Genomic DNA, 18274 nt, shown 5'->3' with positions numbered 1-18274 from the left:
TGTTGACGTCGTCGTCGTTGCCAACGGGATCTGCTCCACCATTGTCGTCGCTGTCGTCAAGGTTCCCGTAGACGATGGTACAACGTCCATCGAGTTCGACGTTAAAGTCGGTAAATATGCCATCGAGTTCTCAAGAACAGGTAATTACGCGACTTATGCACCAGATGAAATAATCTAGGTGATCCTTACACCGTCGACGACAGTAACAAACTGAGCGACCTGCTGTCTAGGACTCGCTTATATACATGCACCGGATGGAATAATACGCAAGTCAAATCAAGAACCATTTACTATAATACCAGAGTCAAAACAACATTAAAAATAGAAGGACCATCAACGAAAAGGCAGCACATTTGGAAGCACCGACAACAAAAAGGCAGCACCGACAACGAAAAGGCAGCACATTTGGAAGCACCGACAACGAAAAGGCAGCACATTTGGAAGCACCGACAACGAAAAGGCAGCACATTTTGGAAGCACCGACAACGAAAAGGCAGCACCGTCATCGTAAAGGCACGGACCGCAAGACCGGGGCATGTCAATATCAGACATATAGAACATGAACTCAGTACACACAGGAAAAAGGAATGTACACGCAGGAAAACGGAACGTACACGCTGGAAAACGGAATTTACACTCAGGAAAACGGAATGTACACGCAGGAAAACGGAATTTACACGCAGGAAAGCGGAACGTACACGCAGGAAAAACGGAACGTACACGCAGGAAAAACGGAACGTACACGCAGGAAAAACGGAACGTACACGCAGGAAAACGGAAGGTACACGCAGGAAAACGGAACGTACACACAGGAAAAAGGAGTGTACACGCAGGGAAACGGAACGTACACGCTGGAAAACGGAATTTACACTCAGGAAAACGGAATGTACACGCAGGAAAACGGAATATACACGCAGGAAAACGGAATATACACACAGAAAAACGGAATTTACACTCAGGAAAACGGAACGTACACGCAGGAAAAACGGAATGTGCGCGCAGGAAAACGGAAGGTACACGCAGTAAAACGGAACGTACACGCAGGAAAAACGAATCGTACACGCAGGAAAACGGAATATTCACGCAGGAAAACGGAATGTACACGCAGGAAAACGGAATTTACACGCAGGAAAACGGAACGTACACGCAGGAAAAACGGAACGTACACGCAGGAAAAACGGAACGTACACGCAGGAAAACGGAAGTTACACGCAGGAAAACGGAACGTACACGCTGGAAAACGGAACGTACACGCTGGAAAACGGAACGTACACGCAGGAAAACGGAATGTACACGCAGGAAAACGGAATGTACACGCAGGAAAACGGAACGTACACGCAGGAAAACGGATCGTACACGCAGGAAAACGGAACGTACACGCAGGAAAACGGAATGTTCACGCAGGAAAACGGAACGTACACGCAGGAAAACGGAATTTACACACAGGAAAACAGCAAGTACACGCAGGAAAACAGAACGTACACGCAGGAAAACGGAACGTACACGCAGGAAACGGAACGTACACGCAGGAAACGGAATGATCACAGGCTCCAAAATTCATTGGCTCCAATATTCATTGGCTCCAATATTCATTGGCTCCAATATTCATTGGCTCCAATATTCATTGGCTCCAATATTCATTTACTCCAATATACATTGACTCCAATATTCATTGGCTTCAATATTCATTGGCTCCATCAGTCATTGTCACCAACAGTCGTTTGGTTCCAAAAGTCTTTTGGCTCTAAATATATTTGGCTAGAATTCTTCGAGTCTAAGAGACTATGAGGCCACATGGCTACGAGTCTAAAATGATCTAGATATTTACGAATTATACAGGGCTTGCGAGGCTAGAGCTACGAAGCTTCTAGTTCACAAGTTTACGTGACTGCGAGGATATAGGACTACTAGTCTACATGAGTACTTGACTACGAAGCTACTCGTCTACAAGGCTCCAATTGCAGCATCTGTCTTCGTCAGAATTTTCTTTCTTGCTCCAACTGCACCACCACCATTATGTTATAAGATTACATGGATACTTGCCTACGTAGCTTCAAGTCTACGAGGCTCCAATGTATCATGACTACGCGACTACGAGCCATGAGGTTACGAGACTACGTGAATACGAATCTTCAAGTTTACGAGACTGCGAGGCTACAGAGCTACGAAGCCTCTAGAAAAAGAGTTTACGTGACTGCGAGGATAGAGGTCATCAAGTCTACATGAGTACTTGACTACGAAGCTACTCATCTACAAGGCTCCAGTTGCCGTATCTGTCTTCGACGGAATTTTCTCTTTTGTTCCATCTGCACCACCAGCATTATGTTATAAGATTACATGGATACTTGCCTACGTAGCTTCAAGTCTACGAGGCTCCATTACATCATGTCTACGCGACTACGAGCCATGAGGTTACGAGACTACGTGACTACGAATCTTCAAGTTGACGAGACTGCGAGGCTACAGATCTACGAAGCCTCTAGAAAACGAGTTTACGTGTCTGCATGGATACAGGAATACAAGTCTGCATGAGTTCTTGACTACGAAGCTACTCGTCTACAAGGCTACAATTACTACATTTGTCTTCGACGGAATTTTCTCTTTTACTACATCTGCTCCATCACCATTATGTTATAAGATTACAAGGCTACTTGCTTACGTAGCTTCAAGTCTACGAGGCTCCAATGCATCATGACTACGAGACTACGTGCCATGAGGTTACGAGACTATGCGATTGCAAGTCTTCAAGGTTACGTGATCCCGAGGCTATAGGACTACCAAGCTTCCAGAACGTATGGTTACGAGACTGCATGACTAATTGGCGGCGCGGCTACGAAACTTCATGTCTCTAACTGACTACAATAGCACTATTCAGTGGTGAGAGTTAATTTATCTCATGCAAAGGTACTTGCTGCAAGTAGTTCCGCTTTTCAACATCAGATGACGTCACGTGTTGCTTGCAGGTAAATAATATTTATTTCTTATATGCGGGATGCTCACTATCGATCGCATAAGAAGGATGGCTTCGTTAGTCTCCAAGGAGAAGGAAGTTCGTCCTTCCTGCTAGTGCTTCTCAGATTTCTCACGGTCCACCATCTTGGATTGCGACATTACGGCGACCATCTTTGATGGGTGTGACCTTGACCTTTGACCGAAACCGCAGGAATGATCGCAAGCACTCTGATTAATCATCAAAATATTGATAAGAATAATCAGGAGCACACGGAGAAAACCATCAAAATATTGATAAGAATAATCAGAAGCACACGGAGAAAAACGACACATGTTTTCTTTGATTACATAAAATTACAGGAAAAAAAATTTAAAAATAAAAATAAATTAATAAAAAATTTAAAAAATTAAAAAATACATAAACTGATTCTGCTAGCTTGTAAACTTATCATTGTTGAGCAAAGATAGAGTTTTAGTACAAGCCAGAATCAGTTTATGTATTTTTTAATTTTTTAAATTTTTTATTAATTTATTTTTATTTTTAAATTTTTTTTCCTGTAATTTTATGATATCAAAGAAAACATGTGTCGTTTTTCTCCGTGTGCTTCTGAAGAAGAAGAAGAATTCTAGCCAAATATATTTAGAGCCAAAAGACTTTTGGAACCAAAAGACTGTTGGTGACAATGACTGATGGAGCCAATGAATATTGAAGCCAATGAATATTGGAGTCAATGTATATTGGAGTAAATGAATATTGGAGCCAATGAATATTGGAGTCAATGAATATTGGAGCCAATGAATTTTGGAGCCTGTGATCATTCCGTTTCCTGCGTGTACGTTCCGTTTCCTGTGTGTACGTTCCGTTTTCCTGCGTGTACGTTCCGTTTTCCTGCGTGTACGTTCTGTTTTCCTGCGTGTACTTTCTGTTTTCCTGTGTGTAAATTCCGTTTTCCTGCGTGTACGTTCCGTTTTCCTGCGTGAACATTCCGTTTTCCTGCGTGTACGTTCCGTTTTCCTGCGTGTACGATCCGTTTTCCTGCGTGTACATTCCGTTTTCCTGCGTGTACATTCCGTTTTCCTGCGTGTACGTTCCGTTTTCCTGCGTGTACGTTCCGTTTTCCTGCGTGTAACTTCCGTTTTCCTGCGTGTACGTTCCGTTTTTCCTGCGTGTACGTTCCGTTTTTCCTGCGTGTACGTTCCATTTTCCTGCGTGTAAATTCCGTTTTCCTGCGTGTACATTCCGTTTTCCTGCGTGAACATTCCGTTTTCCTGCGTGTACGATTCGTTTTTCCTGCGTGTACGTTCCGTTTTACTGCGTGTACCTTCCGTTTTCCTGCGCGAACATTCCGTTTTTCCTGCGTGTACGTTCCGTTTTCCTGAGTGTAAATTCCGTTTTTCTGTGTGTATATTCCGTTTTCCTGCGTGTACATTCCGTTTCCCTGAGTGTAAATTCCGTTTTCCAGCGTGTACGTTCCGTTTTCCTGCGTGTACATTCCTTTTTCCTGTATGTACGTTCCGTTTTCCTGCGTGTACCTTCCGTTTTTCCTGCGTGTACGTTCCGTTTTTCCTGCGTGTACGTTCCGCTTTCCTGCGTGTAAATTCCGTTTTCCTGCGTGTACATTCCGTTTTCCTGAGTGTAAATTCCGTTTTCCAGCGTGTACGTTCCGTTTTCCTGCGTGTACATTCCCTTTTCCTGTGTGTACTGAGTTCATGGTCTATATGTCTGATATTGACATGCCCCGGTCTTGCGGTCCGTGCCTTTACGATGATGGTGCTGCCTTTTCGTTGTCGGTGCTTCCAAAATGTGCTGCCTTTTCGTTGTCGGTGCTTCCAAATGTGCTGCCTTTTCGTTGTCGGTGCTGCCTTTTCGTTGTCGGTGCTTCCAAATGTGCTGCCTTTTCGTTGTCGGTGCTGCCTTTTTGTTGTCGGTGCTTCCAAATGTGCTGCCTTTTCGTTGATGGTCCTTCTATTTTTAATGTTGTTTTGACTCTGGTATTATAGTAAATGGTTCTTGATTTGACTTGCGTATTATTCCATCCGGTGCATGTATATAAGCGAGTCCTAGACAGCAGGTCGCTCAGTTTGTTACTGTCGTCGACGGTGTAAGGATCACCTAGATTATTTCATCTGGTGCATAAGTCGCGTAATTACCTGTTCTTGAGAACTCGATGGCATATTTACCGACTTTAACGTCGAACTCGATGGACGTTGTACCATCGTCTACGGGAACCTTGACGACAGCGACGACAATGGTGGAGCAGATCCCGTTGGCAACGACGACGACGTCAACATTGGAGGAGATTTCAACAGATGTGATACCACCAGCAGAAGATATCTTAATGACTACTGAGCTGGATGTGCAGGAAACCACGACGATCGACGATACGACCTCGATAAAGACTTCAATGGATGCTGATTTGACAACTAGCGAACATCGGTGCTGTTACTGTGACAAGATTTTCTCAAACAACAGCAATGCTCGGCAACACGAGAGGAGCGAATGTGCCAAGAACCTATATCGTAAAATGTTTGTTTGTGAGAAATTTCATAAGCAGTTTGCCAGAAAAGATAATATGAAAACGCACATGAAGGCATGCAAAGGTCCTGCTGTGCGGCAGAAAGTAAAGGTTTCGGCGCAACAACGATGCATCGATGTGCATAAGAGAATGCCTGGAAATGGTACTACTGTTGCGACGCCTGTATCTGGATCGGGTCTGAAAGAATCGTCTTCATCACCACGGTATCCTTGCAGCTACTGTGATACGTCGTTCGCATTTTCCCATGATGCACGAAGACATGAGCGGAGCAAATGCGCGAAGAATCCTTCTCGCATGAAGTTTCGATGTGATGAGTGCCTTAAATGGTTTACTCGAATTGACAGTTTGCAACATCATGCGAAAAAATGTAAAGGTGGAGTCTGTGCTCCTACTGCTGAACTACCTGCCGACATTTCGACTCCTCGCTTTAGATTGCAGACACGAAAGCGTACAACCAAAAAAACAGATGCCTAGCAACCGATTGTTATGACGTCTGAACATGGAACTAAACCTAAGACTGTGTTCGGAGCATTACAAGTGAACGATAATGGCTTCTACTTGTCGCAGTCTGCATTTCGTGGAACGTTGAAAGACTACTATTATCTAAATACGTTCGGTGAGTCGAAGGACATTTGTAATTTTCTTGACGATATCAGACAGAAGATAATCAATAAGCTTACTGATGATGTAGCAACAAACGGACCTTTGAAATATAACTTGTGGTTGGACTGTATATATGGAAAGCCATATCCGTTCGATGACGAAGTGAAGAAGTGTGCATTCAAGACATCGGCTGCAGTAATTTACAGTTCTAACGATGTGAAGCAAACTGTTAAAAACGGTATCCAGAAACTCTGTCAAGAAGAGGTGGACTATGTCTGTAAAGGTTCTGGCTGGACTCTTGTCTAGTATAAACCGATTGGAGCTAAGAATTAGTCATTTCACACCACTGCGGAACTAAATGATTATAAGATTGCTGGCTTTCGTAAGTGATCCTGTAGTAGAATAGAAATTATGTAATAAATATTATGTTTGTAAAAGAACTTGCGGTGTTTAATTCCTCGAACCTGTTACTGTTATGTTAAATTGATGTTATATTTAATTTTTTTTGCATCATTCTAGATCGTACCAAGGACCTTAGTCGATCTAATTAATCAGTATATTGATCGGAAATTTATTTAATGATTTCTGAACTTTTTCCCGGATCTCTAGCATTAAAATTACGCATTTCCAATATGGTGGTCTTGATGTCTGATAGGTTGGTGGTCGTAGAGAATTTAGAGTCTCTTTACGAATGTTGAACATGGTTTATTTAAATTATTTTTTTTACATAAGATTAAACATTATTGCAACGATCGGGTATCGAACCGAGGACGGGAATCGATCGAATCAATATGTAAATTAATGAGTGATTTATTTAATGAATTTTGGAACTTTTCCCGAATTTCTAGCTAAATAATTACGGATTTTCAAGATGGCGGCCAAATGACAAGATGGCGGATGTCACAGTAATAAATGATTACTGCACTCTAGCGGATACGAATTAAACTAACATGTCATCGGCGCACTCTAGCCGACGATACAATGATGATGGCTTCCAGCATCGAAGACAAGATGGCGGCCATGACGTCATACTAGATGATGATAAAAAGTGGTGGGAGTCAGTATGTCTGCAGCCACCGCGGGGGATGGATCGGTCGCCATTTTTATTTTTTTTGCACTCGTCGGGTTCGAACCGAGGACTCCGAGCTCCGTGTCGTAAATTTTTGTTTTTTTAAATATTTTATTAAAAATTTTATTATTAAATTTGTTTTATGAATTTTAATTTTTTTTTTCATTAAAATCGGATAATAAATTTAAAGATGGCGGCCGTAACGGAAATTGCAACGATGACGTCATAATTCAAGATGGCGGTCATGGTATCCTTATTCCTAGAAATGGCTTAACTGAGGTTTGAGTTAAGGATGCTTAAGCCTATTTTAGGAATTTGTGTTCTTTCTAAGGCAAAAGACATTTGTGGTTTTTTGAAATCCTAATTTTTCCTCTAAACGGGAATTTTTCCCTCGAAAACGGGAAATTTTGAGTCATTTTGAGTCATTTTTGAGGAATTTTGAGGAATTTTTGCCGCCGTGACGTCACAATCCAAGATGGCGGACCGACAATCACAATCCACATCCTGCATCCTGATCCAGTATGCCCATTTACATACTACTATTTCATTTCACTCCTTCTTTGTGTCCATACAAAATATTGATAATTCAATAAAAATGAATGAATTTTATTCATAAAAGTATGAAATCATTTCATCAATGCTTTGTTATGACGTCACGTTAAACTATCGTCCGTAAACCGACTTTACAGACAACCATTGTTTTTTTCGTTTCATTTTCTTGTTACTATTGTACCTAACGGATTTTAACCTAAATTAATTCCGACATCTCTCTTGGATTCGCTTAAAGGCTGCACATTTTGTCATAAAACGTTTACGTTACGTAATTAATGATCTCTTAACGTCCGCGCTTGTCATTACAATCAAGAACACTTGTGTGACATTTAAAATCTCTAACGTAATATTAGGAAAATATGTGTTGAGAAAATTTCAGATGGAAAATAAATTGCAAGAGAGATATCGTGAATTAACATTTCCGTTCGACAATTTCTATAACATTTTCAGAAATTAATTACACTTACCAAATGCCGGACACCGAGACCTAAGAAAAAAACGTGAAAACTATTTTTAAGGTAAAGGATAGGAATAATAAAAGATTAAATTAATTTCAAACATTTAAATGCCATAATAATTTTTTGAAGTTTAATTTCAAAAATTTGCATAAATTAGTATATAAATACACCATTCAGAGATACTCAGACCATAAAGTATTGTCTGTTGGTAGTATTATTACAGTTGTCATTTGTACAAATTAAATTAATTCTAAACGCTAATGACATATCAGGGGAAATTGTTGATATCAGCCTGTTCCATTTGACTGAGGCCTTTAAAGGTTTTTTAACAGACAAATTTTGAAAATTAAATATAGAAAACTGTTATGGCCTATAAAACTTTTGGAACCAATTTCCTCGCCCGATATCAATCTCATCCAAATTAACGTTTAAAATGTTTGCCTGACTAATATTTCACACTCACTGTTTCTATTCGTGTGTGTCCTTAGAAGGGTGTTTATTAAATCATTGCAATTAAAGCCTCATTTTTAAAATTTCTCGTCTTAAATTTCTGAAACGTACTGAAAAAGATTCAACTTGGCTTTTGAAGCCGAGCATTGTCTTCCTAATGGGGTTTGCTGCAACTGCACAGGTTCAACGTTTTGTACTTATTCAATACTGATGTTTCAATTAAGATCACGTACTTCTGATGTCCTTACACCACTGCGCGATAACTTTGTCACGAGCCCGAAGCCTTGCTAGTATAAGTCAAAAGGGAGAGGGGGAGTGACGAGTTTTTCAGTTCTCGCCAGTGATGTGTAACATCTAACCACGGTAACGAGAAAATTCATTAGCTCTCATGCTGCAAATACACTGATAATTAGAGACCGGAAAAATTCGTGAATTCATTTCGCGATAGGCTAAAATACAAATAGTTATACCTCAGTGCTGCCTCTGTTATTGGCTCACAACTCACCTGGACGACTCTGGGCCAGTGAGAAACACCCAACCAACGCTTTATCGAATCTCAGGCTGCTACGTTGGGGCGTCTCACAAGACAGCAGCCAATGAGTGGGTGGCACTTGACCGAGAGTACGTATAACTATGGAGTTCATCCTACAGGTCATTGAACCCGCGAATTTTTCCGGTCCCTACTTATAATACGAAACTCTTGTCACGAAGTTTTAACGTAGAGTTTTTTTTTCAAATAATGCCGAGTGTGATGAACATACGCAAATTGTGCTTTAAATTACATTTCTGAAAATGTATCAAACATTTCCGCACCCACCGGTAGAATTCGCTGCCGGAGCAGCTACGTAAACTATCGAAGCAGTCCATTTGCAGGCAGAATATTTTTATAGTAGCTATGTAATAAAACGGCTCAGTTAAAACCCAAAAACACTTGAAAAAATACCAAACCCCGTGTTTGTTCCTGATTTCCAACAAAGAATTTATTAACATTTTTGCCCATCTAGTTAAAATTCATTAATCAGTTGCTACTATTTATTTTGACTTTGTCTTTGTGAACGTTCGTTCGCGCCATCCGCCACAGATGGAAGAACCATTGTTACAAATTTTCGTTCCTTGACTTCCGTCGCAAAAACGAAATTACTCCCTGTACCAAAAGCTAAGATGTTATATACATAAAAAAGTTTTTTTTTATTATTTTAGGTATGAAAATAATTTTCAAGTAACGCTGAATCTTACTGTTATGAAAATAAACCAAATAAAAAATTAAGATTAAAAATATTGTAGACCTTTCTTCGAAGAAATCATATTTCTTGATATGCTTCCAAAGCAACTGGGTGTGGCTTAATAATATGGACACATTCTTTCCTTCTCAGTTTGAACGGCGATTTTTTCATCGGCTGATTAATAAAGTGTTCAGATAAGGTTGAAAGACGTGTATCCAAATATTAAAAAAATTGGCTTCTTCGAACTAATGTGTCACAATTTATTATCAGAAGCCTTTTTGTTTTATTTTACTGTTTGTATAGTGGCCTATCTGTCGAAGTCCTATGCGTTAAAAATAAAAACAAAAATTTAATATCTGCATGTTTATAATCTGATTCAACTGTAAACTTTGTCTTGACTAAGCAAGTTGGGTATTGTTACTACATAGAACTCGTACTTTAGAATGTCGGTATATTGTATGAATGTTTGATAACGTGATAAGTTGCCAAGGCTAAAAAATTTTTAGAACATTTATTAAATCTTATGGATGGCAAGAATGTACTAATGAACAATTTATCCTGAATGGGTGACATTTTCTTACAGCCACAGGTTCATCTAAATGTAAAATGAGTTACGTTTGTTTGGCGTGACTAATGCTTTGGACTTTAGCTCTTAAATATCTCACTGAATTCTGTAGGAAAATGTTTCTTATGATTGGCGATGGAAAACCAACTTTAAGGCACTATCTTCAATAAAACAAAAATCACTAAATTTGACTTATGCGGGTTTTGTTTTTGTGTACAGATATGTTCACTGTACTTATTTTGTTAAACATGGAGAACTGTAAAAATTGTTTGCATTATAGATAAAAGTTATTATAAATGTTTTCATTAATATTAATCATTAGATTTTTAAAATATTTATGTTAATGAATTTACAAGTATAACATTATTTGGAAACTGTGTGTTGTACAATATGTTTGACATTTATAAAAAAGAAATGATAAATAATTTTGTAAATTAATTTTTTTTTGTCGTTTAGAATGTGCGTTTTGGATAGGTATACGTTTATTTTTTTATTATTCTTTTTTAAAATATGAGTATTTTATATTATCTTCACAACGATTTAAAATCTGTTTGCATAAAATGTAATTATGTGTAACTATTTAAATGGCTGATAGTGGTGACAGTGTTAAATGCGTGGAAATTGGGCTTACAGTTTTCAGACGTGCGTGTTTCTTTAGTTCGGTGCAAAGCAAAAATGAAAAAAAAATAAGAAAAAGTTCACTCAGAACTCGATCAGATGATATACGATATAGATCCCATTCCCTCAAATCAATGAACCCGGGATGAATAAGAGAAATCATATAGGAAATAGCAGCAACGTTTCATGCAGCAGAAGTTGCGATCGTTTCATCATTTCTGACGACCGGCAATACATCTTGTGTTTCTTGTGTGCTTTAAAATAACCCACTTTTCCTTGTCGTGGGAAAATACAAATAGTGCAAGTCATCTTATCTGTAACTCAAAAACGTCAGTGTTGGTTCTATAAGAATTAAGGATAGTCTACGATTCAAAGTAACTACTGTAACTTAAACGTATTTTTAGGGGAGGGGTTAAAGGATTACTAAAAATTAAGAATTTTTTTGCAAATTATTCCGTATATTTCGTAACAAATATGAGTGTCTGATTTATATGTTACGTTACTCAATTAATTTTTAACAATTCAACGATGAATTTAAGCTAACTTCACTTTATAACCATTGTTTTTAATTTCTGCAGTGAACACCACAAATACCAAACATAAATACACTTAAAGAGCTGTGGGAGATAAATTTTAGGAAATGTTTGTAAAATTACTGGTTGTTTGAAGTAGAACTACCGAAATTATAACTGAAATTATAACCTGTAAATTATGTTTTTTAATATTTTTAATTTATATTTTAATTACAAATTAATGCATTCACAAATTATTATAACGTAAGTGTTCTTCACGTAGATTTTCTTACGTGAGAAGTAGTAACGTTTTAAAAATATGCAAATAAATAAATCACCTTGTGTTTGATAATTTTTAATTCCAACGTTTAATAATATTATTCAAAAATAAGACGAGTAATTTGATGAGTGTAATGAGCTTGGACAAAAAAAAATTCTATATATCAGCGATGAAAAATTTATTGTAAAAAAAAGGTTTAACTTACAAATGATTATAATTCTTCAAATTTTCGTATAAATACCATTAATCATATGGTTTTGCAAAGATAGACATTCGAACATCTCCGGGTTTGCATGTATCCAGCTATTAAACGAACAATTATTTATTTTAAGCTTTTTTGTGTGTGAATAATTGGATATTGGAATGTAAGAATGTTGGTTGACCAATTACGACATACGCATGTACTCTTGTCGTGGCCTCTTGCTGTCTCTAGAAAAAACTGATAACATTATTAATTATGTATAACATTATTATTTATGTGTAACATCTTATCTGTTGGAATACTGCATTTAGTAGAAATAATGTTGGAAATGGAACGAAGTCGCAGTGAACGTAAATGTGTAACAACGGTGACAAGAACCAAAGTTCACAAAGCCAAAGGAAAACCTTATATATAAAATGTTCAATAAATTTTAACAATAAAAACAGTATTTAAAATAATATTCCTTGTCGGAAATCAGGCACAAAGCTAGGGTATAGTATTTTAAAGTATTTTTTTCTGTAGCAACTTACCTGTTTGATAAAATAGTTTAACATTTCGTTTTGCAACTCGAATGATTCGATAGTCGACTCAGCTGCCCCGGCAACGAATTCTAGCGGAGGTTGTGGAAATAAAACGTGTTTCGCGTCAAGGAACGTAGTTGAAAACAAAATTTTCATGTATATATATTTTTTCCACGCTCGGGCTTATTTAAAAGAATCCTACATTAAATTTCGTGTTATGCTTAGTGACCGGAAAAATTCGCGGGTTCAATGACCTTCAGTATAGACTCCAATATCCTCTACACACTCGGGCAAATGCCAACTGTTCATTTGCTACAGACTTGTGAGTCGTCTCGACTGGGTGGCCTGTGATTCGACACTTCTACGAGTGAGGGTCTCTAATTGGCCCTCAGTCCTCCAGATTAACAGAGAACCAATGGCAGAAGCAGCACTAAGGTATAATTATTTGAATTTTTCAGCATAACACGAAATGAATCCGCGAATTTTTTCCTGTTCTCTAGTTACAAGTGTATTTGCACCGTGAGAACACCATCAGTTTGCTCGTTCGCACGAGGTTAGATGTTTCGCATCTGTGGTGAGTTCCTGAAAGACCAGCTGACCGTTTTTTTTTTTTCCACACGCTTTCCAGTTTCCGGGCGTGTCCGTGACGGCTTGTCGACTGGACATCAGGGCTGGGGGTGACGGATGCGGGCTGTCCGACCTCCTCCTCCCCCCCCCCCCTACTTCATCACCGAGCTGGGGTCGGCGTGGCGCAGGTGCTGGGTGCTCGCGGACAATCAAGGTGAGTGGACGGGCACCATCGTGCCATTTTGGCTTTGGGGGGGGGGGGGGGGGTTGTTGGCGTTCGTGACGTCACTCGGCGGGCGACGGCGAACCAATACGTGACAAGTGAATTACAGTGGTTTCAAACCGTGGACCGCCGCCAAAAAAAACGAAACAACCGACCGCTGAATTTTTTCCGTGTTTTGCTGATGAGACGAAGTTGCACCATCTGAATACGCCGTGACATGATGTAAAAAGGTAGATCATTGTAAATCTCACGGAAATCGTGACGTATTTCTGTCCACCAACCCATAAGCCAGTAAGTATCAAATGATTGCTGGCCGCGAAATCCCAAATACCATTACACATTTTTTTTTTTGCGTAACAAGCTTCAAAATACATTTTTGTTCTAATTCTATCAGCCTATCCAAGTGAATACTGACTTTATTTTTCAAGATCGATGCTACTTTCCACTTAAAGACGTAATTATTATATACTCTAGATTAATGTATCTATGTATCACACTTGAGGTGAAAACCCTAGATGTACCCTTAAAGCTAGCATCGGTGGACGTTGGATGTGATGTGAACGATCGCAAAGTCTGCTGCACGAGTCTTTGCTGTTCTTTACTGAAACTAATTAATCCACTTTCTGATAGCTTTAAGGGAACAGGCGGTGTAGTGATGAGACACTTGACTCGCTTTCCAGAGAACTCAGGACTGAATCCTGATCTCGGTTTTCGATGGTTTCCCTTGTTTATTATCTATTACTGAATGTTGCAGTACTTGACTGCCAAAGGCTGTGGCCTATTTCTTCCCTGATTTCACAGTGACGGATAACTTTAAGAAGTTTATCTGTAATATATTCGTTCTCTACAAAATGTACAAGTTCAATCAAAATTAAAAAAATAATACGTATGAGTTAATTAACGCCCGTTCTCTCTATTTACATTGATTATTTCGTTTTTCTGTCATTAATTTTATTCAAAAGATTTTCCAAAAATTTAAACCTGATAGCACTCTTTAATTTATGTTTCAACACAAATTTTTCCTACAGAACTCCACATAGTGGTTTAAATAGGCGCGCAAGTCTTCGTAATTAACATCTCTTGCGTCAATTTTTACACACATGAGATTACATTAAGTACAAAAAAATGAAGTTAGGTATGTAATCAAAATTTAGTAAATATCCCTGAAATATAAGTAATGAAAAAAAAAGCAAAAAATATCAACATAGCGCGCGGGACCATATGTGTGGAGACATTAAGGAGAAACCACGCAATTTAAAAACTGCTCGACTTATCCGAGTGAGGTCTGTTTACGATAAATATTTAAGAGTACCCTAAGCCATATCAGTAGTTTTGTTTCCGTGTTTCGTTTTATAACTGTATTTTTAGAAGAGTGAAAAATGTTAAAAAACGGGTGATTTTATAGGATAAATTTTAGGCGTGGAAAACCCGGTAGAAATTTTGGAAAGCACTCGAGGGGACTTAACATTACACTTTATCTTAATTTCTGTGCCATGTAATGTTACGGTCGCCGCTCGAATCTCGTAGTTGCTGTACCCAGTGTACTAATGCTCCTTTTTTTTATTTCAACCAAACTCACGCGGGGATACTTTTTTTTTAATCGCTGTCCATTTGCCTGACGAGGACCAGTTGCTGTGGCGTGCGCGCTGATGGACTCGTAGCGCTTCCGGGCTGGCGGCGCGCGAGATTCTATCTCTGTCGAAATGTCGTTTGAAGGTAGTCCTCCGTGACTGCACGTGTGAACGGCGCGGGGCGCCATTTTGGAGAAGCGAATCGAAACGGAATTTTTTTTTTGCTAGGTTGGTCCCCGCAAGGCTTTGGGACGCGACGAACTGAGGACTTTAGCGTAGAGTGAATTTAGATATGCTTACAAACTACGCGGGGCATTCACTTCACCAATTAACTTCAAATTAACTTTGCCAACTGAAAAAAAAACCGACTTCTTCAATGGCTCCACACGTTCACCTACATGTTAAAAAATATTAAAGAAATAATTTTTTTGTACCTGTGACAGGGACTTAGTTTGCGTGGAAATAATAATAATAATAATCGTGTTACTTATTTCATAAAAAGATTTTAAAGTTGACAACGCATAACTATTCTTTTCATACCAACAACCTATAACTCAGCTTTGTAATGTCTTGCAGGAATTTATTAATTTTTCTAAAACAATTATTGTACATTTCGGTACCATTCGTGATGAATAAATAATTTTAATTGAAGTTTAATGCGAGAGTTTAATGTTTTGAGCATTAGCGATTTATAAATTAATCATTTTAAACAGTCAATAGGAATATAAAAAAAATTATTCTAAATTTTTTTAAAGTTATCTAATTTGCTGATGTGATAAAAATTATAAATAGAAACCAATGTCCACAAACAGCCAATTTTACTTTATTTATTGGTTTTACAGAAAAAATAAGTCCTATAAAAACAAGGGTAAAATTAATGACAGTACGCTATTAGCTGTTTACATAGCAAATGCAACATTTACAAACACATAAGTAAAAGAATTTTAGTCATATTGGGGAGATATACTTTACGTCATTAGAATAAACAAATTCAAGTGGTTTTGTAACTCCACTAACCAGCCCAGATTAAACGAGAAACGTACTTACTGATGTTTGTATTGTAATGCGAAATAAGTTTTATAGTATTATATTACATATTCGGAGAGCCTTACACCGCAAAAAGACAAAAAAAAAGATGTCCGTTCAAGTCTTGCAAGATACTAATTATCAAATGATAATTCACAGCAGAGATTTAACACGATCTGGTTATGTAGTAACATTTATATAGGGATTATGTTACGAATGCAGAAATGCACAGCAATATCATTTTAATACATTTTTTTTCATTGTGGAAGACAAAAGGTTAGCAATAATCATTCTTAAAACTCGAAGATTTTTTTCTTTAGTAAAAAAATTTGATCACACATTTCATAAGAAAAAAATAGTTTGAAAAGTTAATCGTTAAATCTTAAAGTGTATTGTACAAGTGATAAAACTACAAAACATAGTTCTAATTGCTACGTTTTATATCACACATTCAGGTCCTGTTAGGAAGATCCTTCAAGAAGATAGTTTTTATGAAGGAAAAAAAAAGTGGACACTTGCGTAAATATTCTTCGTTAATTAAAGGGAAAAAAAACGTAAATGTAATCAATTCAACACACTTTTTTCCGGCCTACGAGAACTCGACGAGAAATTTCGAGAAGAGCGTGTGAAAGCGTTATCGCGCAAACAGCTGTGAAGACACCCGAGTTGGGCGGGTTGCGTTTCGTTGGGTCCAAAGGCGTCAGAACGATGTGAGATGCGGGTTGCGTTGCGAGTCCCGTCAGGCGCCGGCCCAACGGAAGGTAATAACAGTTAGCCCAGGGGGGTTGAATGTTGCTGGGAACAAAAACACCTGTTGTGTGTTCGCTCAACGCTCTGTATTCGCGTGGGCACACAAAAGACATCTGCAGCTCAGAACGGCAACATAAAATCAGATAATCTTGAAGTAGTCGTGATATCGTCTTCGGATGTCTCGCTTAACTTAACGTTTTTTTTATGTTGGTAAAACGGTATTATTACTTCGTTGCCCACTGCAGTCTGTTTTATAAACATCACCTTTAAGCATAATAACCTTAACCGATGCACAGTTTTTCTACTTTATAGTGAGAATATTTTGTACAATAATTCGCCAACCTTACATTTTATTACGTTGAATTAATTCTACTTAAGGTGTGATACCAGTTTATATGGTCCCTTCAGGATTAGGTAACGCATATTTAAGCACTTTTTTACTTCTTTCTAAAAAAAAAAATCTTAACTTTAAATTTGAGAATGAAGTGATGTAATCATCTTTACTTTCTTTCAAAAAGGTTTGCACAGTAAAAATTTCACCTCATCATGCGCAAAGAAGTATAATTTCAAAACATACGCATGCATTTGGTAATCATATCTATTACGGTTTTAATGGATTACAAAAAAACACTGTATTTTTTATCTGTCAAGATGGTCCTAGAGAATGGTCTTATAGGTAATATTTTATGTGTAAACATTTTAACTCTTGGTATACGGCATTTAGTGGGATTAATTTCGTGAATGGAACGGACGTCACGTGGAACGGTCAATGTGTAACCACGGTGCTGCTATCTGTGGCAGATGGCGTAAACCAGAGTTCAAAAGCCAAATGAAAACTTTAAAGTGATAACTCTTTAATCAATTTGTAATCAATTTTGTCGAAAATCTGGTCCAAAGCCGGGATTTAGCTGTTTTTCAAAGATTTTTCGCCTTAATAAGAACCTTTTAATTATAGGTATTGTTTAATATTTCAGTTATAGTTGACGTAGGTTCTCCGGCAGCGTATTCTAGCGGCGGATGCAGAAACTACGTGTGATCGTCGTCAAAAATGTATTTGAAAACACAAGTTTTCATATATTTATCACTTTCGGCTTTATTTTAAATAATTCTAAGTTAAATTTCGCATCCGAGTTTCGTATAATATTTTTATTTGCAACATGAGCAACATAACACACGAATTTGCTCGTTTATGAGGTTACATGTTTACACATAAAAGGAAAGTACTCACATCACTGGCATTATTTTTGGGACACGGATTTGTGGTAGGTGCCTGGGAGGGAAGAAATGCAACAAATTTTATATCTTACGGATAAGGAAAGTCCCACGAATCAAGAGTGATCATTGCTTCCGTAGCGCCCGTGTGACGATATATCGTATGCCCGTGTGACGGGCTATACGTCACGAAAGGGGGAGTGGTTTGAGGGGATGAGTAGAAGATGCTTGGACTCCATCTCCCCACTCCAATCCCTTCTATTCCCAAATCCACACTTTCTTGCTTGGAAGGGAACTGTCGGCACAAGTTCACCCGCCCCTAGGGTAGACGGACCCGTCGCTTGGGACAATTATCGTCGCGCAGCCCACGGGAGAAGTTTCCC

General features: G+C 38.3%; 2 protein-coding genes across 3 annotated transcripts in view; one reads left to right on the top strand and one right to left on the bottom strand.

The window, feature by feature from the left end:
- LOC134539581 (uncharacterized) overlaps window positions 1–18274 on the top strand; it is an 828445-nt gene that overhangs the window by 203689 nt on the left and 606482 nt on the right. Inside the window, exon 2 of the mRNA XM_063381738.1 lies at window positions 13171–13323. The gene's annotated coding sequence lies outside the window, so the exon portion shown is untranslated. The remainder of the gene's footprint in view (window positions 1–13170; window positions 13324–18274) is intronic.
- The window catches only part of LOC134539580 (octopamine receptor beta-2R-like), a 697934-nt gene that overhangs the window by 621298 nt on the left and 58362 nt on the right, over window positions 1–18274 (bottom strand). The gene's annotated exons all lie outside the window — the stretch shown is intronic.

Source organism: Bacillus rossius, chromosome 15 (assembly GCF_032445375.1).
Source record: "Bacillus rossius redtenbacheri isolate Brsri chromosome 15, Brsri_v3, whole genome shotgun sequence".
Taxonomy (NCBI): Eukaryota; Metazoa; Arthropoda; class Insecta; order Phasmatodea; family Bacillidae; genus Bacillus; species Bacillus rossius.
This window is presented reverse-complemented; position numbering and strand designations above follow the sequence as displayed.